The sequence below is a fragment of the Dasypus novemcinctus genome, chromosome 10 (genome assembly GCF_030445035.2).
Source record: "Dasypus novemcinctus isolate mDasNov1 chromosome 10, mDasNov1.1.hap2, whole genome shotgun sequence".
Taxonomy (NCBI): Eukaryota; Metazoa; Chordata; class Mammalia; order Cingulata; family Dasypodidae; genus Dasypus; species Dasypus novemcinctus.
Window position 1 is genome coordinate 65399095 of NC_080682.1, and position 25138 is coordinate 65424232.

General features: G+C 40.8%; 1 long non-coding RNA gene across 1 annotated transcript in view; it reads left to right on the plus strand.

Annotated features, from left to right (window-relative positions):
- LOC105745732 (uncharacterized) overlaps positions 1–25138 on the plus strand; it is an 87298-nt gene that overhangs the window by 46600 nt on the left and 15560 nt on the right. The window contains exon 6 of the long non-coding RNA XR_009187611.1: positions 18595–18793. This is a non-coding gene — a long non-coding RNA (uncharacterized lncRNA). The remainder of the gene's footprint in view (positions 1–18594; positions 18794–25138) is intronic.

The following is a 25138-nucleotide window of genomic DNA, read 5'->3' on the forward strand; positions in this document are numbered from 1 at the left end:
AAGGCTGAAATCTTTGATGCCTTGGAATGGGAATATGGATTTGACATCACAGGTTGGGAGCGAGGAAAAGAAACTGGTCTCAATTTCTATTAGAAAAACGATCTCCAAAAGGTTTGGATAAGTAAGAATATTTGTAGTAGGCTTTGGCTGTGAGGAGTGAGGGATGGTATGGACCAGTGCTGAGGGCTGGTTATTTCTGGGAGTCTTGGTTTGTGTGTCTCCAGCTCTTCCCAGTAGTTGCTTTGGCTCTAATGCCTATCTGGCGAGAATCTTGTTTTCCTCTCCAGCAAGGCTGGGATGGAGTTTTCTTGATGGTGTTTGACTTCAGCAAGTCTCCACATGAGCCTCTGATCTAGTGTTGGAACAAAGTAAGGGCAGAGGGAGGCCCCTTTTGGAATGAGTCAGGTGGAGTCTGATGCCTTGTTTCTTGTTAAACAGTGTTTCCCCTCCAGGTATGTACTTTTCCCCAACAGTCAGACTCTGTCAACACAAGTCTGGACTGCCCTCTCCCCACTAAGGCAAACACTCTGTCAGTGAAAGGAAAGGCAAAAATGTTGATGGCTGGAGTTTGAAATCCTATGCTTTCAGCTGGAGGATCAAGAGCCCTTCGCCTTGCCAGACATTATTTGAATTTTGTAGAACCACTGGTGAAGTTTAAGTTACATCCTCAAATTCAATATTTGACACACGATAATAATCACTGGTGGTTTCACCCACTTGGTGTACCTGTTAATGGCTTTGAGATAGAGTGACAGACTTTACCACCGGACTTTGAGGGTTCATTTGCATTACCCCACCTTTTTTCACTGGTCAAAAAACTGAAGCCCAGAGAAGTTGTGATCTATCCAGGACTATACAGCTATTTGAAGAGTGGGCTCTGCAGAACACAAGGCTCCTAACTCTTGCCACAGTGCCCTTTCCACTAGAGAGTGGTAGCTTTAATTCTGTTTTTGTTGGTATCAATAGCCACTGAAATAAAGTTATCTGTCTTAAATTAGTTTGAAAGCACATTCTTAAGAAGCCGTCTGTTAGTAGCTCAGATTATTTACTATTACTAAATATTCTGACTCACTTTGCCAGTGCATGTGATTTGTGGTAAAGGGCACAAATTCTGGAGTCCTACTGCCTGGGTTTGTATCTCAGCTGCACCGCTTATTAGCTTTATTATCTGAGGAAATTTTATTTACTTCAACGCAGAGGCCCAGGGCTGTTCAGGGTAGTTAACGTATTAGGGAGAAGAGGAAGGTAGGTCGTTGTCCAAGCAAGAGAGCCAGGACTGGCCTGCTCAAAGGGGAGACACAGCAAAGTCTCTCAAGCAGAACCCAGCTAACCTGAACTCTCTGTTCCCTGAAATTTAGCTGAGTTCCACTTCTAGGAGAAGAAACACACAAGGGAACAAGCTGATTTTTTATTTTCCTTGAGCTAAAAATTAAATTATCACAACAACATCCAGAGGTTTCCTGGAGTCTGTACAAACTCAAGGTCCATCTTCCACCTCACTGCCCTGCCACACATACATTATTAGAACAAAAAATAATGGTGCTGTGGGACAGGCTAGAGCACAGACAGTGGGGTGGGGGCGGAACATCAAGTACAAAGCAACTGCCCCCTTCTAAGACCTGTGCCAGGCACCGTCCAGCATTGACTCGGCTGTATTCACTGGCAGCTAAGTAATGATCCAAAAAAGACTTTGCTCACATGTCTGGCACCTCAGTGCTCCTCCTCCACATGGCCTCTCTTTCTACATAAGGCTCAATTAGGCTTCCTCTTAGCACAGTCATGTCAGAATGGTCAGAGTCCATGTGAAAGTAGCAAAAATAGCACAAACAGTTCCTGCATATCCCAAAATGTTAACATCTTTACACAACCTTATTGTATTAGCACAGCTAAGAAATTATCATCAAGAACTCTCTCCTCAGGAACTTCCCATCAGCCCCGCGGAGACTCTCAGAGCTGCACTGCACTGCAGTCTCAGGCTCTCCCTACCCAATTCTCCTTCCTCCTCTGTCCTTTCACAGGTGTCAGATCTTCATTATGCTGAAAGTACCCCCTGACTACTCCTGCCTCCTCTCCCCTTCATCTTATATGGGCATTTCCCTCAATATGCCTCTTGCACTTTTAATTCCATCTTAGCATCTGCTCCAACGACGATCTGACTTAACAAATAAGAATGCTATGAGGATAACTTATGGGATAAGTTTCTTCTATCTGGGATATTCATTCAAGGTGAAAAATGAGGAGTCTTTCTGTATTTAATCCTTTCCTGGGGATGCCAGCTTTTCCTGGGAGTTGCAGGAGAGCCTACCTTGGGTTAGAAATCTTATCTCTGAAGTCCCTACCAAGAGTTGTTGGGATGATGAGGATCACATCTCCTCTTCATTACAATAATACACAAAGTAGGAATCCTCTGTAGCCTGCCTCTTCCCTGGGTTCGCTAAGTTTAGTCTTGCTCTCATTCAATCTTTTCTATCCTCTGCAGCAATTAAGCTTAACTAATACTTTTGGGATAAAGTCAAAACTTCTTAAGCTATTTGACTGGACCACAGGCTACTTATCACTCGTTCACCTCTCCCTGGCACCCACAACACACACACACACACGCACGCACCCTCTATGCTTCAGCCATATTTCGTCACCATTGAAAATACACATTTTTTATACATCTTAACATGTCTGAGAAAGGGACATATCTGAAAATCACTGTAGAAAAGGCAACAGTTATAAATAATTATTTTTGCCCCATGTGCACAAACATCAAAAGCAACCATTTTAAAGCTATCACAATGGCTGTTAGCTTGGAAGAAAATTCCAGAAACAATAGAAGATCACCCCCTTGAATCTCTAGGAACCAAACATTCGTGGGGAGGGGGTGGTGAAAGTGGTGAATCAGAGGTATTTAGCAACATTACCCAAGTGGGAATCAAATCTAGGCTAATTCCCCATGATCACAAACCTGGCTTAGAAATCAGCCCCAATGCCTCTCAGTTCTTTCCAGAATTCTTTTAAGAAATGCTGTATCATCAATAAACTTGGCCATATTATGTGGAAAAGTGTGACTCTGATGCCTCTGATCAAGCAAGTCTTGCAGAAGAATCTGACTCTGAAAGTAAAGTCTCAGGAATACTGAAACCAAATTATTTTGCATATTTTTTACTTATAGAGCAAAATATGATAAAAAATCTTAAATATTAAAAATGTTTTTTCATAAAATATCAAAACCCCAAGTAATAAGAAAATCATGGACCATAGTTTTATTGAGAATTGTTTTTCTTCTCCCTATTGCCTTTCCTGCTGACTTACTCACCTCTGCTTAGACTCAGAGGGATGCGCCATCCATTTCCCTTCCTTGATTGCGTCCTCCTTACACTCATGCAGCTTCAGATCTGCGCAGTGATTCTGTCACAGAGCCACAAGGACCTTGCAGAACATCTGTCTTTGGGGCCTTGCTTTTACTTGAGCTCCGGGGTCTGCCTAGACTCTGAACCACTCTTCCTTGGGCTGTGGTTTTACAGAGAGACAGAGGTATAGAAGCCTTTCAGAGTGGACCTAAATACTCTCTCCATTACTTACTAGCTGTGTGAACTTGGGAAAATTATTTCACCTCTCTGAACTTGGGGTTCACATATGAAACAGGGTAAAACACTACTTTTCTCAAAAGTTTGCTATAAAAAAGCAACAACGTGATGCTTTCTTACAGGGTATATAGAGTAACGGTGCATCTTAAAATCACTGTCACAGAGCAGATGAAGTACGGTAGAGCCACTTCCTTGTTTTCTCTGATATTTGGACTTTGATGTGTTGTCTCCGTTCCTAGAACAGTTTTCTCTCTTCTCGTCATCTGGTTAACTCCCAACCATTCTCCAGGTTTCAGCTTAATTATCACTAATCCTTGACCTCCCCAACCCTACTCTATACTATGTGAGTTACTCCTGCTGTGCATCTCCACAGCACCCCATTCTTCACTACCACAGTGCTCATCCCCTCTTATCATAACTGCTTGTTTAATTTGCTGCCCCCCCCCCCACAGATTATAAACTCCTTGGACACAGGGAGACTGTCTACCTTGTTCACATTGTGCCATAGCTGGCATGCCGTAAATAGTCATTCGTCAGTGAATAGATTAAAAAATGAATGTGTTCCCATTGCGTAGCATAAAAATAATGGCATTCAATAAGAATTTTACCTCACAGATGAGGAAAGTGAGGCATAGAGAATAACAAACTAGAGACAGAGCCACAGTGAATATGTCCTTAGGGGCCCATGTAACAATAGTGGTAGCTGACATTTATTGAGCACTTACTATGTGCCGGGAACTGTTCTGACCTCTGTGTAACCATAACCTCACTTAACTCTCACAACAACTCAATGAGGTGGGTAATATCTGTGTCCTCATTTTATGAAAAGGGAAATCGAGGTGTAAAGAAGTTGAATATCAGTTTTATTATCAGAATGCTGGGTTCAGGGTTGTAGCTCTTATTCGAGGGTGGAGAGCTCCAGAGATCACACTTTGGTATCAGAGAGATGTAGGCTAAGTCCTTGGCTGTGAAATGTTGAGTAAATTTATCAGAACTTTTCTGTGTGCCTTGAAAAGGTTGGAGGCCTTCAGAGACACACAGGATGTCCCCAGGATGTGAGTATCTGGCCAGGGCCTAAGGAGGCTAGTGCCACCAAGAATTGTTCCTTATGGCTGCCAGCCCCTACGATGCGCTGCCCAACTGGTACCCTTTTCCATTTGTGCCCTGATAGTACAAGCCTTGGCTTCCTCATCTGTAAAATGATGATGACAGTGGTGGCTGCCCGGTAGGGTGTTGTGAGGATTAAAATAATCTATACAAGTGTTTCAAACTGAAGCAGGCATATAGGAAGTAATATATGTTAGCAGTTATTGTTAGCCGTTATTTATAAAGGGGGGATTTGTGAATATTTATAGCAGTGATTATAATACAATACTATGTTATTTATTTTTGTTGCTCAAATTGTTCCAGCTTTGGCCACTGGAAGCTCTTTCAGGTTGGTTCCTGTGTACCCTTGATGTGCTTCCATCCTTTTTTCTTCTTTATTTTCCACTCTTCTTCTTTTTTTTTTTTTTTTTCTGGCACTACATGATACTCCAGGTTCACCTTGAATTTTCTCTCTCCTGGTTCTGGAATTAGCCATTTCTCCAAAGATCCTTGGCTCCTTCTATTAGAGAATAGTATTAAGAGCCAAGATCTGGGTGTTGGGCGGGCCACCTGATTTTGATTTTGATACTTCTGCTATTATTATGGTAATGTCTGTTAGATGAGACCTTGAGTTACACTGGCCAGGGAGGCACTGTAGGGTAGTGTGTAGGAGTTTGAGTATACTAAAAGAGGAATCCTACCAAGGAGAAATCCATTCAAAAAAAGGAGGATGCTTTTATAGACAGTGTAAGACCCAATTATTCTGGCTTAGTTATTACACACTAATGATCCCTGACTCATTTAGCATTGTTTTGCCTTTCATTGTGCTCCTGTTATCTATTCCTATTTAATGAATTACTCCAAAATTTATTGCCTTCATGCAACAATTATTATATTGTCTTTTGGTTTCTATGGGTTAGAGATTCACTGAAAGGCATTGCCAGGTGGTTCAGACTTGGGGTCTCTCATGCAGTTTAAGTCTGTTGGTGGCTGGCACACCTGGGGACCAGCCAGGCATCTCTCTCTCTCTCATATCTCTTGTCTCTCTCTCTGTCTCTCTCATATCTCTTGTCTTGGTTTGCCACAAATTGGTCAGCTTAGACAACAGCAATTTATTGGCTCACAATGTGGAGCTTAGAAGTCCAAAACCAGGCAGGCATGCCTTATCTGTCTGTAGAGTTCTGGAGGTGACTGTCTGGCAATCAATCCCTGCCTCCGTAACAGGGCGATCTGGCTCTTTCTCTTGCCTCCTGTGGCTTATACTTCTGTGTGCACATTTCCTTATAAGGACTCCAGTCATATTAGATTAAGGCCAACCCTGATTTACTTTGGCCTCATCTTAATAGGACCTTCGAGATTTTACTTACAAATGAATTCACACCCATGGAACCTGGGATTAGGACTTGAGCATGTCTTTGTGGGGAACATGACTCAATCTACCACATTTCTCCTTTAGGTAGTCTCAGAGCTTTTCCAACTGGTCTCTTCACATGAAATATTTTGACTGCCTCACAGCCCAATAGCCTCAGAACCTTCAAGTGCCTTACCTGGTGACTCAGGGTCTAGTACAAGTGTTCTTGCCTTTTCCAACCCAGGCTTGGAATTCTCTTCCACTGCACTGTATTTGTTGTGAGTCACAGCTCACTCACGTCTGTGAGGAGGAGACATAGACCCACCTCTCAATGGGGCCGTGTCAAAGTCACACTGTAGGGAGAGTGTGTGGAAGGGGAGACATTATTTTGGTCATCTCTGGGAGAAAGAAAAGAGTCTGCCACACATTCACTTCAGGTTTGCCACCAAGATTTCCAGTATTTGAAAATGTGCCATAAACTCACAAAAGGTGAAAACTGCTGCCCTAAAATTGTGCTGCCTTTATTTGGTGTCTTCTGTATCTCTTTTCCTTCATTTTCAAACTGTGATTGCCTCTTCAACTTCCATTCTTACCCACTCTTTTTTATCTGCTTTCCCATGTCATATTTTCTGATTGTCTCTTGATGGGCGTAGAGATTTCCTTTATAAATGCTCTTTGCTCTTAGTGTGGATGAACAGAGATATGTCAAATGAAGAAAGCACATAGATGAGGAAAAAGAGAAATGAAAAACGATGGGGAAGACCATCAGTGGTATTGAATAATGTGTGAGAGCACACAGAGGAGGAACTGAAAATCACTTAAGAGCAGGAGTGAGGAAATATTAATGAATGGTGAAAACTGCACCATTGCCAAGAATTTCACAGTTCTATTTCCTTTTTTTTTAAATTCATTTTTAAAAAAAATATTACATTAAAAAAATATGAGGTCCCATTCAACCCCACCGCCCCCACCCCCCACTCCCCCCACAGCAACACTCTCTCCCATCATCATGACACATCCATTGCACCTGGTAAGTACATCTCTGGGCATCGCTGCACCCCATAGTCAATGGTCCACATCATAGCCCACACTCTCCCACGTTTCATCCAGTGGGCCCTGGGGGGATCTACAATGTCCCGTAGTTGTCCGTGAAGCACCACCCAGGACAACTCCAAGTCCCGAAAACGCCTCCCCATCTCATCTCTTCCTTCCATTCCCCACACCCAGCAGCCACCATGACCACCCTTCCCACACCAATGCCACATTTTCTCTGTGGACATTGGATTGGTTGTGTCTGTTGCACATCTATGTCAAGTGGGGGCTTAGATTCTACATGGATACTGGATGCAATCCTCCTGCTTTCAGTTGTAGGCACTCTAGGCTCCATGGTGTGGTGGTTGACCTTCTTCAACTCCATGTTAGCTGAGTGGGGTAAGTCCAGTAAATCAGAGTGTAGGAGCTGAAGTCTGTTGAGGCTCAGGGCCTGGCTATCATATTGTCAGTCCAGAGATTCAAATCCTCTAAATATATCTTCAACCTCAACACCAACTACAATTCCAGTAAAGTAGCATGAAAGTCTTGTGAAAAGAGATCCCCTCTGAGTCCAGTTCCATCACGCAGAAACACCAGCTCCAAAGAAGGGCCATCTGACATGGCAGTGAACCCCATCTGCCATGACCATAGAACCCGTGGGTCTCTTTATCCCTCAAAAGAACCAATACCTGGGGTTGTATCTACTTCATCTGTCTCTTAGACTCTGCTCAGTTGTGTACAAGGGCAATCCTTCTGACAACCTCCAGACTCTTTTTTAGAGACTAGTAGCCATATAAACTCATTTCTCCTTTCCATTTCCCCCTTACATTAGGTCAAACAGCATTTTAAAGTCATGTTATTATATGTAGACAGGGATATTCTGCTGATCCGCATTGAACCTTTAATTCAAGGTCATTTTCTAGTTGCATCTTCAGCTGGTATTTGGTAGTGATCCCTCGGTGCCAGGGAGGCTCATCCCTGGGTGTCATGTCCCATGCTGGGGGGAATGCCACAGTTCTATTTTCTATACAGTAGTGAATCTAGACAGCAGGGATGGATGTTGGGGAGGTCCTCAAATCATAAAAACTTTGTGCAAAATTATATGTAAATAAGGAAGAAGACCTATAGGACTTATCAGACTTACAAAGAGGTAGGTGGCCCAAGAAGCTTTAATATACATTCAAGAGAATATCAGAGGCTCAGAGGGAGAAGGACTTATATTTAAGGTTGTATGCTGGTAGGGGTTACTTGTTCAGCAACATGCAATATGTATATCCAGGTTGAATTGTCTTGTTTTGGTCACCCTTTGCTTCCCAGCCCTGTGAGGAGCCATACTGTCCCCCCCTTGCAAGCTTGTGCACCTGCTTTTGTCTTATTGTCCAATAAACATTCATTCAATCTCCTTTTGTTCTTACTGATAGATATTCTGTGCCTCCACCTTTAGCAATTGTCATTTTCCCGTCTTCATTACACAACTGAACTTTCTCAGAACATCCCAACCAAACACACACTCACACACACACCATACATGCATATACATTATTCCCCCACCTCCACACCCTGCTTGACATACACAAATCATCATTCCTTTTGACCATTAGGCATCACATTTTTCTTCTATGTGCAAAGTAGCTGAAAGGATATGAAATTTCCATGAATGGAGAGGGTATGCCTAAATCTGCAGTTTTTGGTGATAGAGGTGAAAGAGTTCATTGGACTCAGGAGAGGAATTTTCCCATGCCAAACAAAAAGAGGGAGCTCTTTTAGTTTGGTGCCACCTCATAAAGTTTGAGAAATGAAATTGTATGTGTGTGCATTTGATCAAGGCCGTAGGTTAATTTCCACTGATAACCACTAGATGGAGGTCCTGCCTAAAGAACACACTCGAAAGCTCAGAGGTTCCAATTTGCAAGTTTTCTCCTACTGGGCCAGACTCCAATCTCTCCAAAGGGCCCTGTAAACTTGTCTTGTTGCTGAATATGCTACCTCTCTGTCTCAGCAATTCTTCATCTTCATACTCTGGAATTGCCCCAGATGTAGGTCATTTATTGCCCATGGTTCATTAACTTAGACAACTCTAGAAATGACTTTACTTTTTCATTGCTTGTTCCTGCTGAGTGACAGAATGTCCAGTTTTGACTTTCATTTTCCATTTCATGAGCTATGTTGTGAAGAGTTCTTTGTTCCTTGAAAGGAAACCTTACAAACACAGGAATTCTCCCAGCATGGGACCGGGAGCCTAAGGCAGTAAATAAATTCAGCCATATCTGAAGGCAGCTAAACTCTCTTTGGGGGGAGGGGAACGATCAGGTTTTCCTGACTGCTACCAATTGCCCATAGCTGTAATAGCTAAGACACCTAGGAGAGGTAGTTTTTATTGCAAGCATTACTAGAAACAAGTGTGCATTTACTTTGCAGATAAAACTATTAATTTAAACATATAGATTGATTTAATGTGAGTTTATAACCCACAAATATTTGACATTTTCACTCAAAAAAAAAAGAAAACCCTTCACACTAGAGATTTTGAAGTGAACTGGCAATTCATAATGTTGCATGTTTCCCTTTAGTTTTGTAAGAAAGTAACAACTTTTCAATTGACAAAGAATGATTTTTTTTTTTAGTTTAGTCAGATGAAGATTAGGTTATGCTAATGTTAACCTTGGAAAAGCCTGATACCAAGAGTACCCGCTGAATCCCTCCTTACTAGGCTAGCCAAGGTCAAGGCGGTGGAAAGAAAATTAGGGACTAAAGATGTTTCTTTCCCATGTCCTAAATTCTCAGTTAGGGACCTGACAATATTTATCCTCCTCTTTACTGCTATCCCTTTTGCAGCCAGTAGCAGAGGACGTCTTGGTCTCTTTACTTGCTTGCCCACATCCCTTCTCAAAATCTGAGAAGAGGGTAGCGCCATCCTATTATCCCAGCTATCCTGGTCAGGGTAATTCTGTCAGGATCTATTAGTATAGACTAAGATTCTGAGTATTAATAATGAAGGAAATTAAAAGCAGATAATTGGTTATACAAGTGATGGAATTGCTGAGAAGCCTAAAAGGAAGCAGTAAGTCAATCCAGAGTTAACAACTGCAAGAAACCATTAGCACCCCTAGGCCGGAAGAGTAGATGGTGTTATCACAGCCCAGGAGCCAGGATCACCAGTGAGCAACTGGAAACACAGAAAGCAGACAACAGGAACTGGAGTCATGGGGAAGATGCATTTGCTGCATGAGATGTCACGTAGAACAGAGCAGGAGGGGGAAATACTGTTTTTGTCCTTTATCAGCTTTCTGGACTCTCAGTTGTGTCTCCCATTGGCTGGGTTCATGGGAAGCCGGCTATAGGAGAGCTTGGGAAACACTTTCTGCAGGGGCCAGGCCCTGGGGCACAGAGCAAAGCTGAGAGGTGCAGGGCAGGCATAATGGGTAAACACCACGTCAGACCAACCAGAGTTTTCTTCCAGGAATTGGGGTTGGTTATTGAAACTAGTGTCAATTGCTTTGGGGTGTTAGAGCAGGGAGCTCATGCTGAACTCCAGCTGCTACTTCCTGCTAAAAAGGAGGACACTCATTCTGGATGGAGGAAGGGAGGCAGAGAGGGAGGGACAAAAAGAGATAAGATAGGGGCCAAGCGGCTCTGCCCCCATCTACTCAACTCCATCATCAAAACCAAGTGAGCACAGGGAAGTGGCTGTGGCTCAACCAGTTGGGCTCCCGTCTGCCATATGGGAGGCTTTGGGTTCACGTCCAGGGCCTCCTTGTGAAGGCAGGTTTGCCTGCACCCGCCAGAGTGCCGCCCTGCCCGCAAGCGCCGTGGAGTGAAGCCAGCCGGCAAGCGCAGTGGAGAGCTGACTCAGCAAAGTGAGCCAGCCAAACAGGGAGACACGTAAAGACACAGAAGAGTGTGAAGCGAATGGACACAGAAGAGCAGACAGCAAGCAAGCAAGCCACAAAGTGTGTGTGTGGGGGTGGGGGGATAAAAAAAACCAAGTAAGCATAGCTGTGTTCTAACAAAGCTTTACTTACAAAAACAGGTGAACTGCCTTTTGTTGGCAGGCTGTAGTTTTCAGACCCCTGCTTTAGCTCTTGATGTAATTTCTTTATTTCTTTAGCTATTTTCTATTTCTTTCCCCAGAAAAAAAGGTTTGAGTCACTGAGTAATAAGTGACCATAGAAGTGAGCTCCTGGAGGGCATGGGACCTATGCCAAAGTCCATTCTCTAGCTCCGCCATCTGCACCCTGACTGTGCCTTGGGATTTGGATGTGACAGATATTCCATAATGTTTTCTTGGCTCCTTGCATGGCTGTAAATATTGGTGTGCTCTTGAGTGCTGCCCTAAATCACCTTCTCTTGGTCTCCACTGTCCTCCTGATACATGTAAGGCACTCAGTAATGCTTGTTGAATAAAGAGAGGAGAATCGGCCTATCTTATTTTGAGAACATAAAGTCCTCTTATTGTCTTCTTAAATACGAGCAGCTAGGGTGTAATGGAAACAGTATTGACCTGCAGTTTTGAGATTCATGTTTATATTGCATTTCAACTGCTTATCAGCTGTGTGACTGTGGGCAAATAGTTTTATCACTTCGAATCTCAAGTTCCTTGTCTGTTGTATGGGGACAGTAATCCGAGATGTGAGGTTTGAGAGAGTGCTCCTTCGACAGTGCTAATGTAACCTTTTTTAGACTTCTCTTTTCAAGAATTCTTCTCTTCAACTGAAAAAGTCTCACTGTTTCTTGAATGTGCCTTTTGCTGTCTAGGGCTTCTTGAAGTCATATACATAAGCCTGATTAGAATCTGCATTCTTAAAGGTACAAAAGTAAGTACCAGGTGCTTTCCCGCCTCCAGGTATTTTCTCAGGTACTTTCCAAGTCTTCACTTTCTGCTTAATAGAAGAAATTGTAGCACTGATGTAGAGAAAGTGACCATGGTAGCTGCTGAGGATAGGGAGAGGGAAGAAGAGATATGATGTGGGGGCATTTTCAGGACTTGGAGTTGTCCTGGGTGGTACTGCAGGGACAGATGCTGGGCATTGTATGTCCTGCCATGGCCCACTGGGTGGACTGGGGAGAGTGTAAACTACAATGTAAACTATTATCCATGTGGTGCAGCAGTGCTCCAAAATGTATTCACCAAATGCAATGAATGTCCCACAATGATGAAAGAGGTTGTTGATGTGGGAGGGGTGGGGTGAGGGGCGTGGGGGGTATATGGGGACCTCTTATAATTTTTGAATTTAACATTAAAAAAAAATAAAGATAGAAAAACAAAACAAAACAAAACAAAAAAAATGCATGCTTTGGGGAGCCAACAAGGCTCAATGGTTGAGAACCTGCTTCCTACAGGGGAGGTCCCAAGTTCACTGCCAGTGCCGCTTAAAGACAAAAGCAAACAAGCAAACAAGCAAGGGGACCAACTCAGGGGAGCTGGTGTGGCTCAGTGGTTGAGCACTGACTTCACACATAGGTGGTCCCAGGTTTAGTCCCCAGCCCGTCAACAAAAAAAAAAAGCATGCTTTCATCACAGGCCCCTTTACTCTGTGATAAGCTAGTTTACAACAGACCAAAACTTTTCTATAGAAAACACTAAAAATGTTGAAAAATGCTTTAAAATTTTTGTTTTAAGGTATCAGATTACTTTGGCAGTCAGAATTTGAGGCACTGAGATCCCAGAGTGAAGGGAAATGTATTGAGTTAGTCCAATCATTCTTAGTTGCTCCTGCCTTAGAGGTGGCCAGACGGAGAGGTAGAGAAGGCCCGAGAAAGTGACACTTTCATCTAAGAGGCTGAGGGAAGAAGCAGGGCTGTTGGCAGTCTTACATCTCTGTGGGTGAGATAAAATTGGAATTCAGGGCCCACAAAGGACTAAATACACCAAACAAAAGATATAAGCACTGGAGGAACTAAACTCTGCTAAGGAAAATATTGACTTAGTGAAGTCTTTCAATGGAGTTCCTAATTTTAATTAGGCGAGTTTATATTGTGTAACAGAATGGGAATGAAATCTAGAAGACTTACAATTTTATAGTATCTAAATTTGGTAACACATTCAAAAGAATCATAGAGACTTTTATAATAAGTTTTGACATGTAATAAATATTTCTCAAAGATATATTAATGGAGGTAAAAATAGAATCCCTTTAGACACAGTCTGAGCTGAATTTTTATACATTTAGCTCCCCAAAATTATAAAAAAATGCAAATGTCTTCTATTTCACAGAATTTACTCTGAGTTGTCCAGCTACCTCAGCACCTGTAGAGAATATTTCTAATTACAAATATCATGGCTTACTGAGAAGAGTGAACTAAAGGTGTCAACAGCTTCATATTTATTAACTATGAAATTCAAGTCTCACAGTTTGCAGATAATTTTATGGAAAAAAAACTAAAAATAATCAGACTGTATAAAAGCAATAGACTCAAGACAGGTTAAGGAACAGATTAAAGTACGTGAATATGTTCCAAGAATATTTGGGTCAATTTTTAAAAAATCTTCTCTGTAAAGAAGCTTTAAAATTCATTTAATGTTCCCAGACACATATTGCTTTAAGTTTTTTAAAATGATTTTTTTGGAAAATACTTTTTGAATGAATCTATTTTATAGGGCAAGGTTTATAATAAAATCAATTTGTTGATCCATAAGTAAATAGTTTTTTTTAAAAAAGATGAGATCCACTTTTCCCAAGAAGGCCTCTGCGACAGTCAAGTTTGGAAGTGCTCTTTGCTGTCTTTGAGCTTCCCCAGCAACACCCAAGTTGGACGCACATAGAGCTCTTATCTCATACTCTTTATTCTGACCACTTATGGACATCTTATCTCCCCAGCTGTGGGATTTGAAGACCTAGTGTTCACAGAGACTCTGTGTTGTACTCTTCATACTTTCCCACCCCCATGGCAGACTGTTAATGCTCATACTAACTCTTACAAACTGGTTGGTCCCTGCAGGGGGAAATATTCCACTTCTTACGGGTGGACTATGGGCTAATCTTACAAATTATCTCCTGATGTTTTCCTGTTATGTAACTTAGATCATCAGAAAAGATAAAATCGAAAGAGAAATAAACTAGAAAATGAAAAGGAATGCTAAAGCAATTAAAGTTAGAGTAAAAGCAGCCCAAAGAGTAAAGTAAAATCAAAATATGATAAGCGAAAATGTGCTAAGTAAATAAGCAAAGGCCCTAATAAGTAATGAGATAATTAAATGGAATTAATAATAATAAAAAGCCAAAATAGATCAAGGACAATGAAAATAGAGTTAAAATGAAAGGAATGAAAGATTCAAAGAACAAGTCAAGTTCAAATGATAGAACAGTAAGTGTAGATTTAGATGTGTAAAAACCAAGTCAATTAAGGAGAATGGGAACTCGGCAGCTTTAGGAGTTCTGTGTCTCTCCCCAGCATGCTGAGACAATTTTGGCCTAACTGCCCACGTCAGCTCTTTCCACAGGGTGAAAGACCTTACAGAATTCTGTGGAAAGAACCCACGACAGAGGGCCCTCAGTGCAATGAGACTAATTCCAGAAAGCAGCCTAAATCCATCAAGAAAACTAGGGCTATGATGTGGACGATTGACCATGAGGTGCAGCAGTGCTCAGAGATGTATTCACCAAATGCAATGAATGTCTCATGATGATAGAGGAGATTGTTGTTATGGGGGGAGGAGTGGGGTGAGGGGTGTGGGGGGTATATGGGGACCTCATATTTTTTGAATGTAATATTAAAAAAATAAATAAAGACAAAAAAAGAAAAAAGAAAACTATTCAGGTCACAGATCACGGTGCAGTAGAAGGTTCCTTAGCAGAACTACCCAGGTCAACTTCCTTTTTGTAGGTGAACTGAGAACTACGACAAAGGTCAGTAATGGAGGAAGAGAAAGCAGGGAACTTACCTTTAATTGGAGGCCTGTCCAATTAAAGACCCCACCAGCACCTTCTTGAGTGATACATTTTCCTTGTAGCTGAAGTTTCGGAATTGACACAGGTGTGCTTCTATGTCTTGAGTGGTTAATTAAACACTTCCCTTGAAATCCACTCCCTACACTGTCTAGCTTGGGTATGTAGGGGTTCAGGGCTGAGATGTGTTCAAGAACAGTGGCTTCTCATCAAGGACACAGGATACTCTGCTGGCCTGGGGTGAATTAAGGTTGATTCAGTGTTGGGGGAAGTGAGAATATGGTTCCATCAGAACCCTGACTGGGTTTGGTGGAGCAACTGGAAAAAAAACTCTTAAGGGGAAGAAAGGAACAGCATGGACTGGCCTCTGCTTTGTTCAGCCTCCTTGGGGGTACCTGGTGACTTCTACAGAGATGTGCCTGTAAGGGGTTCACAAATACAGAGTTGGTGGTGTGGATGAGGATGCCTATGATAAGGCTCAAGTGCTCTGTGGTCCTCTTCAAAGGTACCAGTTCTGGAGTGAGGAGCTGCTTTAGTTCCTATTGCTGCTGGAACACTCTACTACAGATGTAGTGGCTTAGAACAACACAAATGTATTTTCTTACAATTTGGAAGACCAGAAGTCCAAATGAGTTTTACAGTGCTAAAATCAAGGTGTCAATAGGGCTTTGTTTCTTGTCGAGGCTCTGGGAAAAAATCTGTTCTTTGCCTCTTTTAGCTCTTAGAGGCCACCTGCATTCTTTGGCTTGTGACCCTTCTTCCATTTTCAAAGTCAGTAGTATAGAATCTTCAAATTGCTCTCTCTTTCTGACCTCTGTTTTCTACTTCGACTCTGACCCTCCTGCCTTTCTCTTATAAGGGTACTTGTGAGTACATTGTGCCCACCTGGATAATCTAGGATTATCGCCCTATCTCAAGATCCTTAACTTAATGACATCTGCAAAGTCTCCTTTGCCATGTAAAGTTACAAATTCAAAGGTTCAGGAGATTAAGGTGTGGACTATTGGAAGGTATTATCCAGACTACTAAAGAGGCTGTTTATTCCTATTATTTTGGGGGATGGCATAGTATTCTTGCAGAATCACCCACCCTGGGGAGGCCTTGTTCTTTAGCCCCTTGTCTTCAGTTCTCTCCAGTGGTAGCTGGAGGCAGGGGCTGCCTTGTGTCTTCATTAAATGATGGAGGATTGAGTGAAATATCTTAGGGCTGGCTTTGGGACTCATTTTCTGTTGCAATTCTCAGCAGGCAAATCTTCTGGCTGTTTTAGGAAGAAGAACGCTGAGGGTTGCATGAAAGCTCTTTCAAGCACTACGCTATAGATATGTTCATGTAACAAATGTACACTTGGTACTTATTGGGTACCAAAAGCTATACTGGGCGGCAGAATCTCATTGTGAACAGGTCTGATTGTTCTGATTTTGTTGAATCTGCTTGTGCACTTTCTCCCCACAAGCTAGAATGTAAGCCACATTAGAACAGAGACCTTATTTGTCTTAGTCACAGAAATTCCTTGTGTCTAGTTTTTGAATAAGTTTTTTTTCAGAGTAAAGGTAGGATATAATCCTTGATCTTGGTGAAATTTAAGTTTAATGGACCAAACCAGGAGCTGATAAATTATGGCCCTTGCTTTTGTAGGTAAAGTTTTATTGGAACACAGGTGTGTCTTTAGCTGCTTTTGTGCCCCAACAGCAGAGTTGAGTGGCTGTGACAGAGCTATATAAGTTGCAGTTTGGTGCTAAAATATTTATTCTATGGTCACTTACAGAAAAAACTTCCAACTGCTGGCCTGACAAATGGCAATTATATTGAGTGTAACAAGGCCCATGACAGGATGCTTTAGGAACACATGAGAGAGCCACCACTTCGGTTATTCTCAGAGCTTCCCATGCTGCCTTCAGAGAGGCCCCTTAGGTGAGCAGTTATCAGTTCACACTGGCCATGGAGACCCCTATTGTCCCAGATCTCATGGCCTCTTTTGATCCTGCAGGTTTGCTGCTTTCAGGTTGCCCACGGGAATCTTCATTGATGTTGGAAACGCTCGTGTCTAGGATTTAGATTTCTTAGGTGGGCCAATCTGCCATCCTTTCCACCTCTTTTGTAGAACTGGTAAGGGCTAGGGTTTGCTCCCTTCTGTCCCACTTCTAGGATCTTGGTACTTCAGGAAGAGAAGACCCCTTATATAGGAATGGCAAACATCCCACATCAAGGAGACCGTTCTCTTTTGTGCAAGTCCAGTGCAGGGGTCATGGAAGGGTGCATGCTGTGATGAGGACATAAATGTCTGAGCTGCTCTTTGCAGCCTGCCAGCATTTCTGTATATGGATTTTAGTTTATCAAACTTGGAGCCCTCTAGTCTAATCTTTCTCTCTTCTATTTTAGGTCCTAATAGTGTATGTAGCATTTAAGATCACATAAAATCACAATAAAACCTTTCCATTCTAACTCTATTAAATATTATGTTTTCTTTATGTTTTTCCTTCAAATTAAGTTTATAAACCCCATTGAATACAACACATGCTGGGTCCATTTACTGTGATTGCACAGAGTACAATTTTCTGAGGGGATAATACAGATAAGGCATGCGGTAAAATTGACATTTGCTCACATTTTTCCTAACCTCAAATATCAGGGAAAAGCCCTTTCCCAAAAGTGACAGGATCTGACAATACTAAAATGATAATTTTTTAGGCAGTCAAATTATAATCTGCCATAATAGCAAAGGAAATGTTTATAATAAGAGAATGTTTAAAATTACTTCTTCCTCTATGGTCTCTTCCATCTGTTTCCCCTTTCTCCTTCTCCTCTTTATCTTTTTATCTTCCTTCTTTCCTTATTAGTAAGTGCTGATTACTGTACAGTAGCCTAAATGCCCTTCTTGGCCTAGAAATCCCAAGATAGAAAATAGGCAAGAGGTTAAGAGATGCATTTGTAAAGAATCAGATGATGGAAACTTCAAGTTTTTTCCCAAATAAAATTTAGTTTCTGCTTCAGTCCAAATTCTTTTCATTTAAGTGGTTTGAAAAGTTAGGAGCCCTCCAGACAGTAAAATGAAATGTTTAAAGCAAAACCCTGTTGGTAATTTAATAATACTAGAGCCTGCTCTTCAGCCTTTCCCTTAGACACAAAGCCAGAGGCAGACAGATGTGCTGAACAAGTAAATGTGCTTTTAGCGTCAGTTTAGTTTTTAAGCATCTAAGAAGTGCTCTGTAATCTTCAAGCAATCCCTGGTGACAGCTAAGTAAATCAATTCATCCAAAATAATTGTATTGAACAAATATCAAATATAATTATGGCACAATTTATGATCAAATGTTTCAGAGTCATTTGCCTCTCCAAAAATGTATGTTTTATACAACTACAAGGATACTCTTGAACAAGGATTTCAGTCCTGAAACAGTGGTTATTTGATCACTATGGGTCAGAGGTGGTGGAAAGAAATGTGCTGACCTGAAAGTTCATAGCAGTCAGTGTACAACCATTTTTTGAGAAAGAAGGAGACTTCTTCAGATGCATTTTAGTCTCATTTTGGGACATATGCAAATTACTTAAGTTCTGCCATAGGGTTGCATGGGTGCCAATAACTTAAACCCCTTTCATTTCTACCATGCCTCTCTCGTGCTCTGTTTCTTAGACTTGATTCTTTCTCCCTACCTATTTTTTTCAGTTTGAATATTTTCGACCAATTTAATTGATGAATAATTTACATAAAATAAGTCATTTGAAAAGTAGAGTATCTGAAGTATGCAGATGAGTTTTGACACCAAGGAAACCACAGCCACAATAAAGTCGTAGGACATGCTGCTGTCCCCAAAAGCTTCCTCATGTCTTGTTGCAGTCCATCCTGACCCTGGTCCCAGTCCCAGGTAAGCTACTGTTCTGTTTTGTTTTGCTTTTTGTCCCTAAAGGTTATTTTGTATTTTGTGGAATTTTATATAAAAGGAAGCGTGCACTATTTATTCATCTGTTCTGGGTTCTCTTGCTCAGTATAATGTTTTTTATATTTATCCATGTTGTCGTGTATCTGAAATTTGTTCGTTTTTATTGCAGAGTAGTAATTCATTGTATGTATGACCGTATTCTGTTTAAATCCTCCAAAGTATGTTGATGTTTTTGTTTTTGTAGGCAATTAACTGCAAACAATCAAAGTGTGGTGAGTAGCAATTTAAATCTCAGATTAGTTTTTTTAGTTTTGGTTGAGTTGTTCGAGTGTATCCAACACATATATGGTTCAGAGTTTATACCCATAATTTGAGGTCCTCCTTCTTTAGATTTCTACCCTTGCTTTCTGGTGATTGTAGATGCTCTAGGCTCTATCATTCAGTTCCTCAGATGAGCAACATGGAGGGCTTATTTTATTTTATTTTTTATTTAATATACTTTATTATTTTTTTCTTTTTTCTTTTCTTTTAAAGTTACATTAAAAAATATGAAGGTCCCTATATGTCCCCCCACTCCACCCGCCCCACCCCGCCCATATCAACAACCTCTTCCATCATCACATCCATCATCATGGCACATCCACTGCATCTGGGGAACACATTCTGGAGCACTGCTGCACCACATGGATAGTGGTCCACATTGTAGTCCACACTCTTCCCCAGTCTACCCAGTGGGCCATAGCAGGACACACAACGGCCAGTATCCATCCCTGCAGCACCACCTAGGACAACTCCAAATCCTGAAAATGCCCCCACACCACATCTTCTCCTCCATCTCCCCACCATCAGCAGCCACCCTGGCTATCCTTTCCACATCACTACTAAAATTTCTTCCCTTACTAATCACAATAGTTCCCCAGCAGAACACCAGTAAGTCCACTCTAATCCATACTCTATACCTCTATCCTGTGGACCCTGGGATGGTTATGTCCAGTCCCGCCCTACATCAAGAAGGAGCTTAGATTCCACATGGATGATGGATGCAATTCTCCTGCTTGCAGCTGTAGGCACTCTTGGCTCCCTAGTGTGGTGGTTGACCCTCCAGAGGGTAGGAGCCGCAAGTCTGCTGAGGCCCAGGGCCTGGCTGTCACATGGACAGTTCAGAGATTCAACCTGAGTATACACCAACCCAAATGCCAACCACGGGTCCGGTAAAAGTAACAGAAGAGGCATGTGTAGAAAGGTCATATCTTAGTCCAACTCCATCACACTCAAGAACACAAACTTCAAAGTAGGGCCAACTGACATGGCCCTGAACTCCAGAGCCATCTGCCATGACCATAACCTGTGGGTCTCTGCAGCCTTAAGGAGAACCAGCACCTGGGTTTTTATCTACCTTGGCTGTCTCTGGTACCCTGCTAAGGCGTGCATAAGCATCACCCCTCTGATGACCTCCTGACTCTTTTTTGGAAACTCATAGCCATATAAACTCACTTGTCCTTTCCATTTCCCCCTTTTATCCAACGTCAAAAAGCAGTTTTTAACACCTGATATTACATGTAGGTTGAGATATTCTGCTGATCTGAGTTGGCCCCTTTATTCAAGATCTTTTTCTAGTTACATCATCAGCTGGTTCTTGGTAGTAATTCCTTGGCACCAGGGAGGCTCATCCCCAGGAGTCATGTCCCATGCTGGGGGGAAGGCAATGCATCTACTTGCTGATTGGAGGCTCTCAGGAGGTAACTCTTAGGTGCCCCACAGCTCTAAGCCTAGTTCATATTTCAGGCACACAGGTTCATAATTGCAGCCATCAGTATCAAGGGCTCATTGTTGGACCATCCATCTTTGTTGGTCTTTGCCATTGCACTTGGCGGATTGTTGCTGTTCCATTGGGGAATGTGATAGAGGTCCTCTGGCCAGGAACTCAGCACTTTATCAGCTGTCGTTTCCAGCTGAAACCACTATGAAAATATTCAAACCTTTCTGTGCACCCTGTATACATGCTATGGAAAACTCCCTCCCAACCATGTGCCCCCCCACCAATAACACCCCACACAAGTGCTCGTCCCCTACCATAGTTGAACCTCTCTGTAGTCCAAAACTTCTTCAAAAAGGAAGCCCAATATATTGCCAGGTTCTATTAATAGTAAAATGGAATATAGTGATGGGTTTAAAGGTTAGATATGGAATACATAGTAATTTAGAAAAATTAAATAAAGGAAAAATAAATTGGGGTATCAAAAAATGAAAAAATGAAAAAGTTTGTTTTCTACTTTTTGCCTTTCATCACTGCTATAGGTGTTGGCCTGTATGTACGGTGGCATGGTAATTTCTTAACATGGAGGGTTTAGCTACCTGGTATCATATGGTGACTGCAGCTCATCCTCCAACCAAAGGGGCAAAAAAAAAAAAAAAAAAAAAATCATCCTATGCCATTTTCTTCCCTTCCCTCAAGTTTTATTCCTTTACAATATCTGCCTTCCTTTTGACTCTTCAGAGCTTTCAGCTAGTTTATAGCTATCTGTGGGAAGATAAGTCTGTTAGGGGCTTATTTCACCATATAGAAGTGACTTTTTCCTCCCCTTGACTCCATTCTGAGTTTTATTTCTTTTCTCAAATACTTTCTATATCCTGTAGCAGGTTCTGGGAACACAAAGATGAAATCTTAATAACTGAAATATGGACACTGGAGTCAGAAAGGTTGAGTTTGCATAGTGATTCCTTACTTAATCACCCAGTAGTCTTGGGAAAAGTATTTACCATCTGTCTATTTACCTGTTGAGGAACAATCAAAAGAAGTATTTTTAAAAGCTTGGCAGTGCCTTATACACTGGAGTTACTGAGAAATGCTAGTTTCTCTCAGTTCTTATAGCTTCATCAGGTAGAAGAGATTATGTGTAATAGATGAATAGAGTCAAATGGAAATATGTATTAACAGAGGGTTATACAGAGGAGGAATGAAGAAATTCTCTCTCCCACAGCATGGGAATAAAAGCACAGAGGCTACAAAGTGTATGGCTTATTTGGGAGACTGGAAATAGTATGTTGTAGAGAGAATAAAGAAATCATATAGTGGTAGAGGAAGGAGTAGAAAATGTGACTTTGAATGTTTTACTCAGGATCTTGGACTTTATCCTGGATGCAATAACGAACCACTGGAAACTTAAATAGGTAGTTGGTATAACTCTTACTTTGGAAAAATAATTTTCTCATGGTGACACCAGTACGTGGAGAGAGTGTAGTTAGTGAGATCAGAATGTTCTCACAGCCTTCACAGCTACCATGTATTGGCCATCAAACATATTATGGATCCTGGGTTAGAATTTTTCAACTCTATTTGATTCTCATATGATATTTAATCTTCACAATAGTGTCAAGAATCCAATATAACTATTTTAATTGCATTTTATAAATGAGAAAGTTCAGGCTCAGAAAAGCTATATAACTTGCCCAAGATCATACAACCAAAAAGAAACCAAGGTAAAATACGGAATCAGTTTCTGCCTGATCCCAGCAGTTCAGGTGAGAAATGATGAGGGCATGAGTTAGGACAGAAGCAGGAAGGAATCTTTGCTTTCCTTTTTAAAAAGTTTTTGTTAAATTAGATCTGCTTTTGGTAGTCTCACCATCAGTCTTCCGTGCAGGCATCAAATATGGAGCTCCTTTTGGAGGTCACAGAATTGAGCTGTTGCTATTTAGTAACAATTCCTTAAGAATCACTGTTGAAAGAGAAGTACTATTCATGACAATGATCTCACCTACCCACTTGCTTCTACAGAGAAAATCCTTGACAATTTAGTGCATATCTTTCCAGTCCTTTTCTATGATTATGTTTAATAAACATAACTCATAGGTGTAATCATAAGGCAATAAACAATCATTTTTGTTTCCTACTGTCCCTTTAAATCTTATCCTGTGCTGGGCGGGAGGAAAACTTATTTAGGTCCTATGCCTTCCCTAGTCACCCTTAGTTCCTAGAAAGTTCTATGATCACTTTAAGTCACAAAATACAGGCTTAATCTATTAATTGACATATTCAGTACCAAGTAATAATAAAAAGTGTATTTGATTTAAAGATGAGGCTTCTTCTCTCTGTCTTCTTGGTCCTGCTTCAGGAAAAGGGGAATTACTGGTTTTATCTCTCTTTCCTCATATAGACCTTCTACTTGTTCTCCCTCATCTTACCAACCTTGTCTTTCTGACTCCTTTGGATTAGAATATCATTTGATATCAGTCATCTTTATTTATGCTGTTATTATAGATAAAAATATCTCATTGTTGTTTTAATTTATGATTTCCTGATTACTACTGAGATAGAAAATCCTCTCATCTATTTATTGGCCAATCACATTTCTTCTTTTGAGTTGCCTATTCCTGTCTTTTTCCTATCTCTTTATTGGGGTCACTTAAAAATTAATTTGTAGCTCTTTATATTTTCTTTATATAAATCTTCTATTAAACGTTTGTAAATATTGCCTTTCAGTCCATCATCTGTCTTTGGTATTTTATTTATGTTGAGTTTTGTTGTATAGACATTTTACATTTCTCTGAGGTACAGTCGTATCTTTAACTTACAGCTTTTATGTCTTGTCTAGGAAGGTCTTTCCTACTCCATAATTTAAAAATATTCTCCTTTGGTTCTTATTATATTTTCATATTTTACGTTTCTGTCTTAACTCCATTATCCAACTGGAATTTATTTTTGCATATAGCATGAGGTAGGGGGTCTACATTTAATGCTTTCAAAATGGATGACCAATTGTTTCAATGGTATTTATCAAAAAGAATATCCTTTCCCCACTGATATGAAATGCCACTTTTATCATAAATACATAGATATGTTTCTGCGCGTTATTCCATACCATAGAACAGCCTTCTATTCCTGGGCCAATACCATGGTTTTCATTATGATTATGTTTTCTTCAACATCTGGTAGGGTAAAAATTCCTTGTTCTTCTTTTTTTGTTTTTTAATGTTCTTGGCTATTCTTGGGCATTTTATCTTTTACATACATTTTAAAATCAGTTTGTCATAGTTTATGCAGAATCCAGTTGGAGTCATGGTTTTAATTTCTTCCCCACCCCGAGATGGCTCCCTTGTTTATTCTTGTTGATTTTTTCGCTCGTTGTTTGTTGTCTGCATTTGTTGTCTGCGGCTTATTGTTTGTTTTTTGGCTCGTTGTCTGATTGTTGCCTGCTTGTTGACTGCTTTGTTTTGTTTTTTTTTCCCCGTAGAAGGTACTGGGACCCAAACCCAGGACCTCCCATGTGGGAAGCACTCAACCGCTTGAGCCACATCTGCTCCCTGCTCACTTTTTTTTTTTGCTTGTTGCCTGCTTGTTTTTTGCTCATTGTCTTGCTCATTGTTTTTTCTCATTGTTTGCTCATTGATTTTACTCAATGTCTACTTATTGTTTGTTTGTCATCTTTAGGAGGCACTGGGAACCAAAGTGAGGATCTCCTACATGGGAGGTGGGTGCTCAACTGCTTGAGCCACTTCTGCTCTCTTCTAATTTCTTTTCATTATGAATTAATTTGAAGAGAACTGACTTTGTTATAACCTCAGATATTTCTATCCAGGATCATAGTATATCTCTTCATTTGTTTAGGTCTCTGTAAGGGCTATAATAAAGTTAAAAATGTTTTCAATTAAGTCTCACCTTTATTGCTGAATTTATTCCAATATATTCCAATTTTCCTTTAAAGTTGACTCCCTTAATTGGTATTAAAATTCTGTTTGGGCAAGATTTTACTGCCATGTCAGAGCAACTAATTTGTCATATAAGCTTCCATCACACTGAATTTTAAGTAGAAGAAAAATTCCTAGATTTAGGATGACAAAACAAGGGATTGAGCCCCATTAATTGATCAGCAGTAATCATTTAACTTTTTTCCCCCAGTTTTCTCACCTATAAAAAGGGAGTAATCATTTTAACCATACAGAGGGTCAATGTGAGTATCGATTGAGATGCTTCTTGGGAATATGAACTGTATAAGTGTAAAGGACTATCAGTAGCATACTTACTTTTCATTAAAACACTTGGAGAAAGGTGAATTGTTAATAGTAAACATTTTTATGGATTTAGGAAGTGCTGGAAGATTCTTATGACTGAAATATCACTGCATGTTACAATATCCCTGAAAGCCAAAGTAAGAGAAGTAACTCTTAACACTTGTCAGAAAATGTTTCATAAGCCCAGTAGAATCACTACATAGATATATTATTAACATGAGAGTTGTATAATAACTGTCATTTACTCAGCATCTTCTAGGTTCCAGGCACAATGCTAAGCATTTTACATATATTATTTAAATCTACAAGGTAGATATT